This window comes from Pinus tabuliformis, chromosome J (assembly GCF_031772625.1).
Source record: "Pinus tabuliformis cultivar Carrire ecotype Pingquan chromosome J, CPIR1, whole genome shotgun sequence".
In the NCBI taxonomy this organism is placed as follows: Eukaryota; Viridiplantae; Streptophyta; class Pinopsida; order Pinales; family Pinaceae; genus Pinus; species Pinus tabuliformis.
Window position 1 is genome coordinate 1,028,462,118 of NC_142295.1, and position 13,766 is coordinate 1,028,475,883.

The following is a 13,766-nucleotide window of genomic DNA, read 5'->3' on the forward strand; positions in this document are numbered from 1 at the left end:
TTTAAGGTCACGACTAAGCCAGACACTAAATTGGTATATGAGACCCCTTTATTTGTGGGGCAAGGGACCCCCCTCCGTGCGACAATTTGACTACTAAATTTACCAAAGCATATATACTCTACCACCCTATAATTTTAAACGTATGACTTCTTATAAAAAAACACATACTCTTAACCATTAAACCAGTATTACCTAAATAAATATATGAAAGCTTCATTGAGCCAGCAATACGCGTATATAGTTGAGGAATTCCACTATTACCCAAATAAATGTATGAAAGCTTCATTGAGCAATTGCAATACTACCCGCGTATATAATAAGTTTATATGCGTGTATAATAAATCTATCTTTTCTGAAATCTGTCCAAAATCGCATTTACAATCCTCTGCGGAGACCCTTATAGTGGTTTTAGCCTCGGATGACGCTGAAAAACGGATTCCTTCTTGGAATGGCCACATCGGCGTTGCTCTCGCGAATAGGACTGGTCCCTGCATTCATATATATTAACGCTCGTACCCATACGACTATCTTCAGCAATTTCCAGGTACACCGATTTTCACAGAAAATTTCCTTATATTTGACCCTGTTATGTAAAAATCCCAACCTTCGCAATTTCAAACCTCACGTCCAAGGCAATGGATCCCCATTACAAAGTTTTTACTTGCAATTAGAGCTTTCTCATGGGTATGTTACCCGTAATTCCGTCTACACCAGGCATATTTATTCAGAAACCACAGCCAGGGATCAAAACTTATGCAATACAGTTAAAGAACATAATAATAATGATGAGGGCCATAATAGTTTAAGAAACGAATTGAATATGATATGTAGATTACTAAGTGATTACCGCGAGCCTCATCATCAGCTGGAAGAAGCTCTTGATGGGTGTTCTTTAAAAGTGTCACAGGATTTAGTAGAGCAAGCTTTGAAGAGGTGTTGTAATCTTGGGGTTCCTGCATATAGGTTTTTTAGCTGGGCTGGTAAACAACCTGGGTATAAGCACAGCACCGATGCGTGCAACATAATGATTGACATTTTAGGGAACTTTAAACGGTTTGATACCATTTGGGATTTTCTTGCACAAATGAAGAAAAAGGCCTTTCGATCACCCACGAAGCTTTCTCCATTATAATGAATAGATATGCAAGAGCCCACCTACCGCAAGATGCCATGCAGACCTTTAGAGGAATGGTGGATTTTGGGTGCAAAACAGGTATTGATGATCTCAATTCTTTGCTTAGTGCTCTCTGTAAAAACAAGTTGGCCAATGATGCCCTTTGCTTCTATGAGGAAGTTAGGGATCAATATCCTCTAACTATGAAAACTTATACTATTTTGATGAAGTCTTGGGGTGAGGTTTGTGATGTTGCACAGGCACATTAATGAAATGGTTGAGCACATATGTAGTCATGATGTCATTGTTTACAATATCTCTTGCGTTCTCTTTGTAAGGAAGGACGATTGCAAGAGGCTTACAGGATATTTGATTCAATGAAGGTTAGGGGACCTGCTCCCGATGTCTTTACTTACAGCATTTTTATCCATTCCCATTGTGAAGCAGATCAGATAGAGGAGGCTTTGAAGGTGCTTGGTAGGATGAAAAGATACGGGTTTGTCCCCAGTTTCATAACGTACAATGCTTTGATTCGAGCATTTTGCAGGATGGACAATGTGGATGATGCATATAGGCTTCTGGATGAGATGCATCTTAGAGGTATCCAGCCAGATGTTTGCAGTTACAATATCATTCAGACAGTTCATTGTAAGCACAATCATGTCAAATTGGCTATGAGGCTTCTAAAAAGGATGGACAATGATGGATGCAAGCCTGATCTCCATACATACAATATTCTAATAAAGCTGCTCATCAATGTTGGACGTTTTGACAGGGCTGTGGAGGTTTGGAATGGTATGGAGAAAAGGGGATTTTGTCCTGCTGTAACAACTTACGCTGCCATGATTCATGGATTTTGTAAGAAACGGAAACTTGAGCACGCTTGCAAGTATTTTGAAGAGATGATAGATGAAGGAATACCACCTTATCCCTGCACCTGTGAATTGTTGAAGAACTGCCTTCTGTAGATAAATGAGAGAAGGACTGTGCAGATTCTTGAAGATAAAATGCGGAAGTCTTCTTCATGTTCAATTCAAGAGCTTGCAGATACAATGAATCTGTATCCCCGAAGAAGAAGAAACGGTACCTCAGAAACAAATATATGGGCAGAGGGAATTCAAGGTGGCAACAACAACAGGCAACTTTAAGGGTATATGCCATCATGCCTCAACTTCCTTTAATGTAAAACTTTTGGTGTACAATCTAGTATGATAAAATAATCACTTCTTTATAATCAGATTGTATTGCATTGTTTTTAGCTGTAGTTTTTATTTCACTTTCTGAAATGCACCACAGTGCTCATGTCCTGTCATGGGCAGTTACACCCAACTCACATTGTAGGTTATCATTAATATGATGTAGCTATTTGCATCAGTGTGAAAATTGAGGAGGAAAATATTGATACATCCCCATTGATTCACGTATTTTCTTGTAGGTTACGGCAGATTGCCCTAATCTGAAGGAAACTCACGGGCTTGTAGTGTGTCACTGTGTTGTAACAAGAGAGCTGCGTCAAATTTATGCATAGATGCATGATCTGGAATTCCCTTCATCAAAGGAGTTCCCATTGAAAGCACGCACTCCATAATTTAGTTGGCTTTCAAAGAATGGCGACCGAATCAACAACAGTCGTGTTTCTTGGGGGGCTGGCTAATTGGTTATTACAAGTTGCCATCCAAGCCCACAACTAGTTCCCCAGAACTAGTTCGGTTTCTCAGGTATGTTTCTTGTAAGTTGTACATAGTTAGGCAATGGACTGAATAAAATTTGACTGTAAATAGCAGTAACTATCAATTTGTAAGAATCAATGCTTATGTGTGAAGCTTGAAAGAAGTGTGAAATGTTACAACAGCATACATGGGCTAAGATGTACTAGTGATTCACCAGACACTTTACAACAGCCACTTGATATTTGTGGTACACGTGCAGATTACTCCAACTCCACCTCAGTGTTATCAGAACCAGGCTGGAACTGGTTGAACCAGCCAGTTTGGTGGTTTTCTGGCCTTAACTGGTCTGATTCGTGGCGTTGAATTGGTCTTTTTTCAGCAAACTGGCTGGTTCCATATGGAACCAGGTGGTTCGGTACAACACGACTGGAGACCCTTGGAATGTGAAAATTTCTGAATCTAATAAACCAGAAATCCTACTGCAGCAAACTGATTTGCATTACCTACTAGTATTCTTCATTTAACAAGTTATTTTCAGAAATATTAAAAAAATATTTATGTAAATACACTGCAGCCTACACCACTATACAAATCAAGTACTAAAAAATAAATGAGACAATCATGCAAAGGACACACTTATTTTTGGACTAAACGTCCCCGGAAAAACCAAATGCGGGAAAATCGGTGCAGTAGCTCTGAGGGTTTTCTATTATTAAGCAGAAGTTCTAAATACAAATGCTAGTTGCCCTCCCGGCAAACCAGTGACAGAGAAATACAATGGTGGAGAACCTGAGTGAGTTTTACCTCACTTCACCCGGCAGAATCCGGTTGATCTGGTAGCAAAACTGGCTAGCCCCGGCTACAACTGCGCTGCCCCTTCGCAGTAACTGCATGGGCTTGCGTGGAGCTCTTTGAGGCTCTACGTCAGCTCTTATGCCCACTGCATCAACTTTCTTGGCTGTTTTGGTAGTTTCCGGTAGTCCCCCGACGTTCTGCATGGATGGCAACTTTTCCTTTGCGCTTGCCCTTCTGGCTCTGCGTCAAGGCTGTGTGGGCCCAGACTGGTACAACATCAGCTCTCCTAGTTCTTGCGCTGCCTCCACAAGCTTCTCTCTACCTCTCTGTCTGTATTCCTGAACTATCACTGCCCCTTAGCTGCAAGATCTCCCCAATCGATTTCCCTCCTGACTCCTAAGAACTGCTCATGTTAGAAAATCGATTTCCTCAATTTCTTTGTGTGTCCTCTCCAACTGATCCCAAGCCTTCCCTTATACTTTTATTGTTGAGAAATCAACGACCGAGATTAAGTCTTTAATCAAAGGCTAAGATTAAATTAGACTTGATCCTCGTCTCTTATAAGCTTCTCACCCATATTTGCATTAATACCCATTAATATTTTAATTTTCCTAAGCTTAGACTTAGGAACCCCATTAAAAATATTAATTATTTTAATAAAATAAAATCCGGGTGGAATTTCTCCAAACGATTTTTGGGTCTTGGAGATCTCATGCAATGTTGCATTAATCGTTATCGGGATAATATCGGCGTGAGGAAAAAATCGGAAAAAATCGTAATTATCGGGAAATAATCGTTTGGTACAAAAATATTCATTTTTTTCAATTTTTTTAATATCTAAACCATCTACAACATAAAATAAATACATTGACACATAAATATGATAAAAGAACTAATATATAAGATGTTTAATATCATTTCTAGTACTAAAATCACACATAACATTGAATCATGTCCTGAATAGTAAGTCATGACTCCTGAATCCCAACTCAGCCTCAAAATATCAACAAAAAATATAATAATGTATCTCATCATGTCATAATGTCATATACAATAAAATGAAGAAAATAACTAAAGTCTAATCGTATTGATTTCCTCTGTCCCTCTTGCGAGAAAATGCCACAGCTTTCCCTTTCTCTCTAGATGTAGATGCTGGTGCTGGTGGAGTTGGCAGTGGAGTCTGCTATGCTCTAGAAGCTGAAGAAGTAGAAGTAGGAGCTATAGGAGGTAGACCACGTCCTCTACTGGTGGCAAGGGTAGCCCAGGCAGGTGGTGTCACCTGGAAACATTACAATCTCCCAATCCTGAAATCCTGAAAAAATGATAAGTTTGCTGGATTTTGAATGAAATCTAAAATTCTACTTTCTCGATATGAAATCCAATGAGGCCAGAACCACTCTCAAACATCCCGAGTCATTTCATGGTAATGTTAAAAATTTAAGTAAAAGAATGAAAATGAAGATTAAGGAAAATGTCACTTTTACTTCAAGAATTTAACATTACTATGAATAGCATATCAATACTAGGGCCTAGACTTGATCATTAAGCTGCCCCACTCAAAAATTATTTGTTTCTTTCAAAAAAAATTGCATTTCAAACATTTAGCATCCCTTAAAAAACCAAAAAAAACATTATAAAACCTCGCTGCCGGAGACCCCCACGATAATTTCGATTGTTATCGCGATAAATTCGAATTTATCGCGATAATTTCATAAAAATCGGCTAAAAAAAATTTCCGGCGATAATTTCCTATAATAATCGCGATAAAATCGGCATATCGAAAAAATCGCGATAATTTCAATTTATCGCGATTTTCACGACACTGATCTCATGTGTTCTAGCTCCTCCACAAAATTTCGGAGATAGAGCACATCTGATGCTACCCAAAAATCAACATGGAACACATTTTTTTAAAAACAAAAACAATATTTTATGAATGGGGCAGCCTAATATTTTCAACTCTAGGGCCCTACTAATGCTATGTAATTAATAATAATGTTCCTTCATATTCATCTTTTTACTTAAATTTTTAGCATCATCATTCATTGTTTCAGGATGTTTGAGAGTGGTTCCAACCTCATTGGATTTCATATGGAGAAAGTAGAATTTTAGATCCTACTCAAAATCCAACAAAGTTGACAATTTTCAGCATTTCATGATTGGTGGGATTGCAACATTTCCATTGGATTTTGTCATGTATGAGGGTTTGGAACAAACGTTTAATAAATAAAACTAAGCTCTCTGTGTACCTCAATGTTGGTGGCATTGATTGTTGAACTCCTCTGTCATGACCCTAGTAAAAATGTACCCATCACTCAAACAATATCTCAATTCAACATGTTAGGCTTTTTCTATCTTATTTTAATGCTTATAGGGTGATATTGATGATGTCAATCCCAATGTAGGCAATGATTTTGATGATATGTATTATGTAGGTAGTTGTTGTAGCATGACTTTTTTTGGACTCTATAGGTCATCTAGAGCCTCTTTGTTGATGTAATTTTGGTTCATAGATGGATTGCACTTGGTATTATTTTGGTTATGCACCCTTGCTATATATATGAGAAAATTTGTTCATTTTTGTATAATGGTTTGGATTCATATGGATACTGTTAATTTTTGCAACTAGGGCCAAACTTCACATTGGACAACTCATATGAGACAACTCATATTTTTTTTGGATTCCTCTCTGAGAGGTGTAGGATTGATCTAAAAATCATCCCATTATGACACGTACAAATGGAATTATGAATTTATTTTGATTATGGACAAATTGTCAAGGTCGGCCAACAAACTCATGTAGGCTCAGAGGCCCAACAGTGACGTCTATTCATCCTTAATGTTTGCATATAAATACATGGTGCCTCCTCCTCATTTGGACACTTCACTCACTCACAATCTTCTCTCTCCTACATTTGATTGGGTGCGAAATTTAGAGGCTGCCCTCCACACATGCGAAGTAAAGGAAGGGTTTTCTGTTTCAGCCGTTGACCAGATTTGGCTGAAATTACAGAGGCTGTTTTTGACTGCGTTGACCTGTTTTGAGCATGGTTTTGGGTGGAGGAATTCTGTTTGAGTAGGCCGCAGTTTTGGGCATGAAATCTGAGGCAATTTGACCTCTGTTTGACCATCTTTGACTTTGCTAGGGCTCGCTGCTGCGTTGACTTTTGTTGACCAGGTTTGACTGGACATTTCAGACTCTTTTTGGGCTGATTAGACTTGCTATTGGAGGGCGAAGTTGACTGGGTTTGACCGAGCTGAATTGAGGAAGAATTCTGCCCTGTTGACCAACGTTGACTTTTTGGTTAGGGCTTTTTGTTTTTGCTATTTGACTAATCAGATTTTCACTGTAATTGGAAAGTGAATATTATACATTGTACTCTCTCTCTGTGCTGAACTTTTGCAGAATTATAAGAAGAGTTGATCAAGGGTTTCCCCACATTGGGGTTTGTCCCTGGATGATACCATATCTTGTGTCCTCTTGTCTTGGCTAGTCTTCTACTGTTATTGTTTATGTTCTATCTGCATTTGACTATCATGTTGATGTGATTGCTAATCTGGATTTTGGCTATTGATATTGGGCTAATAAAGAAATTGAAGTAAAATTGCTTTAAACATAGAACATACCATTGTTATCCTAAAATTAACATGGCATCAAAATTGAGGTGAAGACAAAGCCCAAGCAAGAGTGAGAAGAGAAATCACTAAGAGGAGCAATCAATGATCAAAGACAAGATTCAATGGCCTCCACATCCTACTTCAAGTCTGATGATAAGCTTCATGATAAATCTAATTATCATGCATGGAAGATGTCTCTTGATTTGACATTATAAGAGCAAGATGTGATGGATTATGTGCAGGGAAAGATTTTGGAACCTCCTCCTAATGTACTCGCTGCTGCTAAGACCAAGTATAAGAAGGGTGAAGTCAAAGCCAAGAAGATCATCAGGGGTTCTATTCATAAGCATTTAGTTGTTTACATTTCCGATTTGAACACATCAAATGAGATATATGATAGGTTGGTTGGCATGTTCAAATCTAGCAATGCAAATCAAATTCTTTTCCTCAAGAACAAGCTGAAGGATATAAAGAAAGGAAGAAATGAAGATATTCAATCCTACTTCATGAGGATTACTGAGATAAAAAATGATCTTCTTTCGATTGGAGAAGCTATTGCTGATAGGGAGCTTACCCTCATTTCCCTTGGAGGACTCCCTCGTGAATGGCACGTGTTCAACACTACTATTCTTAACAACGACAGGATTCCAGGTTTTGAAGAATTGCTGACTAGATGCTCTCAAGAAGAAACAAGGATGATGGAACTAGATATGCCTTCAAATAGGAATGATCCTACTGCATTCTCCGCTCATGCTAAAAAGAAGAACAATGCAGGTTCAAAGAAGCAATGTCAAGGAAGGTCGGGTTTCAAAAATGGAAGGAAGGGAAGATGCTTCATTTGCAACAAGTTTGGTCACTATGCTAGGGAGTGTCCTAATAGAAGGGATACACCTCATGATGATGACAACCACAACAACAACAATTTCAGGGGCAACAACAATCAAAGGAATGGCAGATTCAACAACCAAGGAAAAAGGAATGCTCCCGCTTCTCATCAAGGAAATGGTCGCCCTCCCAAGAGATCAAGAAACACCAGGTATGATGAATCTAATGTTGTTGATAACAAGCAAAAATAATTCTATCTTATATCTGCCCTTTCTACTGCATCTCCTTCGGACACTTTGGGAAATTGGTTGATTGATAGTGGTGCCTCAAGGCACTTCACCAGGTATAAGGAAGCTCTTTCAAATTTGATTGAAAGGGATACAAATTTAGAAATTATCCTTGGAGACAATGCCACCTATCCTGTGAAGGGAGTTGGGAGTGTTACTATTCAATTGAATCAGGGTAATACCATTCATCTACAAGAAGTACTATATGTACCCAATCTAAAGAAGAACCTGGTATCTATCTCGGCGATAGAGGACAAAGGATTCAAGGTGGCATTCATCAATGGAAAGGTACGTGTGTGGAAAAAAATTTCAAAGATGCATTACACTTGGCTTCAAGGTTGATAGCCTATATCAAGTTGGAAGAAGCCCATTGGAAGCTATGTCTTGCGACACATCACTTCAATCTGAATTATGGCACCGAAGGTTTTCTCATCTACATTATCAGGCTCTACCCGATGCGAGGAAGATAGTGACAGGTATGCTCGAGTTTAAAGTAGAACATGAAGGTGTTTGTCAGGGTTGTGCCGAAGGAAAGCATACAAGGGAACCATTCCCCTCAAGTGATAACAAGACTACTGACATATTGCAATTGATTGATTCTGATCTGTCTGGTGCAATGCCCATGAACTCATTGGGAGGATATTTATATTATGCTATCTTTATGGATGACTTCTCTCGCAAGACTTGGATATATTTCTTGAAGAAGGATGAAGTATTCTCATGGTTCCGTTTCTTCAAAGCTTTGGCCGAAAATCAAACCAGGAAGAAGATCAAAATATCGAGGATCGATAATGGAACCAAATACGAATCAAATGACTTCAAAGATTATTGTAGAGAAGATGGCATTAAGAGGGAGACTACTACCACATATACTCCTGAGCAAAATGGTGTTGCTGAAAGGAAGAACCGTTCTATCGTAGAAGCCACTCGTGCCATGCTTCATGATCAAAGCCTTCCGAAGTTCTTATGGGTCGAAGCTGCAAACATTGCCGTGTATGTTCAAAATAGATGCCCTCATCAAGCGTTGGACTCCAAAACTCCCGAAGAAGTTTTCACTGGTAAGAAACCTGATGTTTCTCACTTTAGAATTTTTGGTAGTCCCGTATATTTTCATGTGCCGAAAGAAAAGAGAAGCAAATTGGATGCTTCTTGGAAGAAAGGAACATTTGTGGGCTATATTATAACTTCTAAGGCTTCTAGAATCTATGTGCCTGATCAAAAAGAAGTGGAGATAAGTCATGATGTCACTTTCAATGAGGATGCTGCCCTTCGGAAGATTAGTAACTTTCCTCTACCAAGGAAGGACAAAGAAGCAGATTCCGGAAAGTAGGGAGAACCGCAGGATGAGCAGATGCCCGATGCTGAAGGACCAATGGATCCCATTGATCCACCCCCTCATGAGCCCTCCTCCTCGAAAAGGAGACCCTCATGGCTTAGGGAGACTCTCGAAGATGCCAAGAGACATGTTGCACCTAGAGGGACATTTCGTGAAAGCAAGAAGCCAAATAGGTACCAAGGGTATGTAACTGCAATGAGCACCATTGTTCAATCTGAGCCTTGCACATTCGAAGAAGCTGCCAAACACCAGGTTTGAAAGGATGCAATGAACGAAGAGTATGAGTCGACTATGAAGAATGATGCCTGGGATGTGGTTCCTAGTCCGAGGACAAATCTGTTGTCACCTCGAAATGGCTCTTCAAGATCAAGCATGGAGCTGATGGAAGTGTTGAAAAGTTCATGGCCAGATTTGTTGCTTGAGGCTTCTCTCAAAAGGAAGTTGTAGATTATGATGAGATATTTGCACCGGTTGCTTGCTACACCACCATCTGTTTGATTATAGCCCTTGCTGCCTCGCAAGGATGGAATCTTCATTAGATGGATTTCAAGACTGCCTTCTTGCATGGTTCACTTAAGGAGGAATTCTATGTAGAACAACCTGAGGGGTTTGAAGTTCAAGATCGTCAGACACATGTATGCAGGTTGAAGAAATCCCTCTATGGGTTGAAGCAAGAACCTCGGGCTTGGTATGAGAGAATCGATAGCTATCTAATGAAGTTGGGATTTACAAGAAGTGAAGCTGATTCGAACCTTTACTTTAAGGTTGAGAATGATAGACCTCTCATCTTGGTACTCTATGTGGACGATCTCTTTCTAACAGGTGCAAACCCTCTTATTCATCAATGTCAGAGGGAGTTAGCTTCCGAATTCGAGATGAAGGACCTAGGATTGATGCATTACTTCCTAGGGTTGGAAGTCTGGCAAAAGCCAGGGGAGATTTTCCTTTCTCAAGGAAAATATATTGTGAAGATACTTGAAAGATTTGGGATGGTGGACTGCAAGTCCGTGACTACTCCGATGGAACTTAACTTCAAGAAGTTATGCGGAACTGCTACTGGGCCTGATTTGGGAAATCCTTTTGAGTATCGTCAACTCGTGGGGGCCCTGATGTTCTTGGTGAACTCCCGTCCTCACATATGTTTTGCAGTGAATACATCGAGGCAGTTTATGGTCAAGCCTCATCACATACATTGAATTACTGCCAAGAATCTCTTGAGATATCTTAGGGGCACAATCACTTATGGACTGAGATACACTGCTGGGAATGTGAGGCTCCTTGGTTACTTTGATGTAGACTAGGCCGGCAGTGTGGTGGAGCATAAAAGCACATTTGGATGTTGCTTCTCTCTAGGTTCTGTTTCGATATCATGGATGAGTAGGAAGTACAACTCGGTTGCTTTTAGCACCGTTGAGGCTGAATACATTGCTGCTAGTTTAGCCTCCTGTGAAGCTGTTTGGTTGAGGAAGTTCTTTAGTGAGTTGTTTGGACATGTGTTGGATACCACCATGATCTTCTGCGATAATCATAGTGGGATTCGTCTTTCGGAGTATCCCGTGTTTCCTGACCGCTCCAAGCATATTGATATCAGGGACCACTTTATCCGGGATATGGTACAACGAGGAGCAATAAGGCTCCAACACATTGGGACTGATGATCAGGTCGTAGATATTCTTACGAAGCCCTTGGGGAAGGTCAAATTCTTGACCTTTCATGAACGACTTGGAGTCATGGAGAGACCCTCTTATGAGGGTCACATATGAGATGGATATTGAACTTTGGGAGCTCCGAGGGGCTTGGGGTACTTCTTGGAGCGATGAGGGACCATGGGGTGAGTAGTTCACTTTCCCCCTAATGGTGCGCGATGTACAGGGTGAGTAAGCCCTAGCTGCAACAAGGAGAGGACTGGACAATGTGGACATTTGAGGGCTATTTCAGGGGTCCGTTTAGAGGACAAAATGACTGATTGGAGGAGGCCGAGGCAAGGAGGGTTTGCTGGAGGGTGCAACAACTGTTTGAGGGTGACAAGTCCATGCATTGGGCTTGAATCTGCCCTAAAGGAACAACGTGACAGCTGCAGCAAGGAGTATTCAGCGTGGAGAAATAAGGCTGTTCTAAAGCCATTTCAGGAAGACTGTGAGGCTGTTTAGGAGGGCAGAGTTAGGGGAGCTTAGGATCAGATCTGTTGAGGTATCATTGGAGGATCAAGGATCATATTTGTGCTGCCTGGAAGCTACAGGAAGACTGTGTGTTAGGCCGCAGGCCATAACACCACAGTCAAGGATTGTGTATAGGTGTTTGAGGGCTTATATATATGCCCAGATCAACAGCATATCCAAGGATTTGTCCTAGGCTGTTTTGATGACTGTTGGAGGATTGTGCTTGGTGCCCTAACTAGTCATCATGATGACAACAACAAATGTGTCCTATTTCATGAAGCAGTGACAACTAGTGCAACAAGAAGACATCAAAGTTCTGGGAGATGTTTTGGGTCAAGGTTTGACCATGATTGGCTCAGTTTGCTGTACATCCTGTTGATACCTTATGAATGATCTTCAGAGGAAGATTTTGTTCTGTGTGACCAACATTGTCTTCTCTGGTCAAGACCCTTTTCTACTGCTGTCATAAATATCAGTTTTGTATACTTGTACTATCTCTCTCTCTGCTGAACTATTGAAGAATATAAGAAGAATTGATCAAGGGTTTCCCCACAGCTGGTGCCACATCTTGTGTCCTCTTGTCTTGGCTTGTCTTCTACTATTTATGTTTATGTTTTATCTGCACTTTACTATCATGTTGATGTGATTGCTAATTTGAATATTGACATTGGGCTAATATGAAAAATTGAAGTAAATTGCTCTAGGCATAGAACATACCTAAATTTAACATGGAATTAGAGCTAAGGTGCAGATAAGGCCCAAGCAAGAGTGAAAGAGAAATCACCGAAGACAGTTGGAAAGGACAAAAGGCTCAATGGGTTCCTCATTCCACTTCCCGGCTGAAGACAAGCTCCGTGAAAAGTTTGACTATCACAGATGGAAGATGTCTCTTGATCTGACATTGGAAGAAATAAGATTGGTGGAGCAAGAAATGCCTTTACTAAGGTAACCCTACTGCTTTCTCCACTCATGCCAAAAGGAGAAACATTGCAGGGTCTAAAGGTCACTTCAATAAAAAGCCCAGATTTAAGGGTGGAAGGAAAGGCAGATGCTTTGCTTGCAATAAGTTTGGCCACTATGTAAGGGAGTGTCCAAATCAGTGTTTTTAAAACTGGCCTAGCTAACTGGTTATCGGTCTAACTGGCCGGTCAGCAGGGCCACCGGTTGGAACCGGTTGAAAAACCCGGTTAAGGAGGCAGTTTGGCGAGATTTTGGCCCTAACTGGTCCTAACCAGCTGGTTTAGGATGGAACCAGCGAGTTTGTAGCAAACCGGCCGGTTACCTGCCATGCCCGCTGAGGACCCACAGAGCAGTTTTTCCAAGGTAGTTTAGGGGTTTTGGAGCGAAATTAAGGGTCCTTTCCCTCCAAAAACACCCTCTCCAAGCCTTTAAGAGGCCCTTCTCCCTCTCATTTGTCTCACACATCTCATTTGGAGTGTTTATGAGTGTTTGTGAGTTTGCTTGGGAGCTTGGAGAGTGTTGAGTTTTTGCTGGAGTAGTCATCTTGGAGTTGGAGTTGGAGCTATTTTGGAGATAGTTTGTAGCTGTCAGTGGAGTTGGCATCTTCAAGAGGAGACTAAGGAAGCTAGTTTGCATTTCCAGGTAAGGATTTTCACTTGAAAATTCCTCATTTGACTGCTGTCCATGAATTAAATTTTTTTATTTGTTATAAATTTATAAACTTCTCACTTCTATCATTTATGCTATCAAATCTCTAGTTCTATGCTATCAAATTTTATACCCTAAATGTGCATTTGTTTTCCTAATTTAGCTTTGGTTTTCCATGTTGCTTAGCTGCAATTTTTTTTTTAAATGGCAGATTTCTTGGCCAATTGTAATTATTTCAAGCAAACATGTCTCCAAAAGGAAAGGACAATGCATGGGCTCATTGTGATATAATTAATAGAAAAATGATATGCAAATTATGCCATAAATATATTGGAGGTGGGGGTATTCTTAGAT

General features: G+C 40.2%; 1 pseudogene across 1 annotated transcript in view; it reads left to right on the top strand.

The window, feature by feature from the left end:
- The first annotated feature begins 283 nt into the window (after positions 1-283).
- The window catches only part of LOC149230369 (uncharacterized), a 53,145-nt pseudogene continuing 39,662 nt past the window's right edge, over positions 284-13,766 (top strand). The window contains exons 1-2 of the transcript XR_016248002.1: positions 284-2,296; positions 2,550-2,832. The product of XR_016248002.1 is annotated as an uncharacterized LOC149230369 (transcript). The remainder of the gene's footprint in view (positions 2,297-2,549; positions 2,833-13,766) is intronic.